At 46.5% G+C, this 2234-nt stretch overlaps 1 long non-coding RNA gene across 1 annotated transcript in view; it reads left to right on the top strand.

Moving 5' to 3' along the window:
- The window catches only part of LOC104997893, a 3106-nt gene extending 2449 nt beyond the window's left edge, over positions 1–657 (top strand). Inside the window, exon 2 of the long non-coding RNA XR_826372.1 lies at positions 339–657. This is a non-coding gene — a long non-coding RNA (uncharacterized LOC104997893). The remainder of the gene's footprint in view (positions 1–338) is intronic.
- The last annotated feature ends 1577 nt before the right edge of the window (positions 658–2234 follow it).

Below are 2234 nucleotides of genomic sequence, written 5' to 3'. Positions count from 1 at the left end.
GATGAGTCAAAAAAATTGACTGCTGCTAATCCTATGGACGGAGGAGCCTGGTGGGCTGCCGTCCATGGGATTCTCCAGGCAAGAAAACTGAAGTGGGTTGCCATTTCCTTCTCCAATGCATGAAAGTGAAAAGGGAAAGTGAAGTCGCTCAGTCATATCCGACTCTTCGCGACCCCATGGTCTGCAGCCCACCAGGCTCCTCCGTCCATGGGATTTTCCAGGCAAGAGTACTGGAATGGATTGCCATTGCCTTCTCCGGAGTTTTTGGGTAGCCATTTTAATATTGAAGATGAAAGAAAAAAGCAACATTTTCAGCATATTATGCTTTTTTATTTCAGGAAAGGTAAAAATACAACTGAAATGCAAAAAAAGATTTGTGCAGCGTATGGAGAAGGTCCTGTGACTGACTGAATGTCAAAAGGGGTTTGTGAAATTTCGTACTAGAGCTTTCTTGCTGGAGGATGCTCCACAGGTAGACCAGTTAAAGTTGATAGCGATGCAATTAAAACATCAAGAACAACAATGTTATATGATGCAGGAGATAGCTGATGTACTCAAAATATCCAAATCAAGCACTGAAAATCAGTTGCACCAGCTTGGTTATGTTAATCACTTTGATGTCTGGGTTCCACATAAGCGAAATAAACCTTCTTGACCATATTTCTGTGTGTGAATCTCTACTTAAATGCAGTGAAAATATTCCATTTTTAAAACAAATTGTGATGGGTGATGAAAAAGTGGATACTGTATAACAATGTGGAATGTAAGAGATCATGGGGCAAGCAAAATGAATCACCACCAACCATACCAAAGACCAGTCTTCATCCAGAGAAGATGATGTTGTGTATATGGTGGGATTGCCAAGGGAGCCCTCTATTATGAGCTCCTTCTAGAAAACCAAATGATTACTTCCAACAAGTACTGCTCCCAATTAGGCCAACTGAAAGCAGCATTTAACAGAAAGAAATTAGTCAACAGAAAAAGCATGATCTCCCATCAGGATAACACAAGACCTCACGTTCTTTGATGACCAGGCAAAATCTGTTACAGCTTATCTGGAAAGTTCTGATTCAACTGCCGTACTCACCATACACTGCACCTTCAGATTTCCATTTATTTTGATCTTTACAAAATTCTCTTAATAGAAAAAAATGTCAATTCCCTGGAATACTTTAAAAGGCACTTGGGACAGTTGTTTGCTCAGAAAGATAAAATGTTTTAAGAAGATGGAATTATGAAGTTGCCTGAAAAATGGCAGAAGGTAGGTGGAACATAATGGTGAATAGTTGTTCAATAAAGTTCTTGGTGAAAAATGAAAAATGTGTCTTTTATTTTTACTTTAAAACCAAAGGAACTTTTTGGCCAACCCAATACTTTCCCTTCTTATAAGGACACCCATCGGGTTGGATTGGGGCCATGCTAATGGCTTCATTTCAGCATAATCCCCTGTTCAAAGGACCTGTCTCCAAGCATAGTCACATTCTGAGGCGCTGGGAGTGAGGGCTCAGCCCACCACAAGCAGAGTGTGGGGGTCGTGGAGATTCAAGGGCTGAGGGGAGAAGGACCAGAGAGAGCCTGGGAGGCCGGAGAGGGTGTTCTGGCAGTGCAGTGGCAGCTCGTAGGACAAGGATTAAGCAGAAGCCCTGAGGCTGGCAAATGATGGGAGGCTCCACGTAATCCAGGGAGAGGGGACCAGGGTGATGGGGGCTATGTGCCTGAACGCAGAACTCTGGGAAATGGGAGAGTGCTCAAGAGGAGAAAGTGGCTGGAGCGGCCACCTCCAGCTGCTAAAGCATCAGTCAGACCTGCTTCAGACCAAGGTCAGTGCAGTCATGGAGGCACTTCTGGTCATCACCAGCAGGGGCTGTGGTGTCTTCATTAGAGGGGGTGAAGGCCACTCCCCAGAGCTGTGGGAAGGGGTGCCTGCTGCTCTGAAAACCCCCCTGGTGGCATGACAGCTGCAGAGCCAGGGCACAGGGAAGCAGGCTCTCGCCAGGTGTGTCCACCCCCATCAGCGCATAGTCCGCCTCAGGCCAAGCCCAAGCCTGGGGCAAAGGTGGTCTGAGCATCACCGAGCCACTGAGCCACTGACCACAGGACCTGGAACACCAGCCCAACCCAGAGATGGCGTGTGAGCCACTTCCAAAGGGGCCAGTTTGGTTTCTTTTCTTTCCCCATCCTGTCCATGTCTGGAATCTACCTCTAACTGCTCCCATGTGGAGCCCGAGGGACCT

Source organism: Bison bison, unplaced genomic scaffold (assembly GCF_000754665.1).
Source record: "Bison bison bison isolate TAMUID 2011002044 unplaced genomic scaffold, Bison_UMD1.0 scf7180017864317, whole genome shotgun sequence".
Taxonomy (NCBI): domain Eukaryota; kingdom Metazoa; phylum Chordata; class Mammalia; order Artiodactyla; family Bovidae; genus Bison; species Bison bison.
Note: the sequence above shows the minus strand (reverse complement) of the source record. Positions and strands in the feature narration are given on the sequence as shown.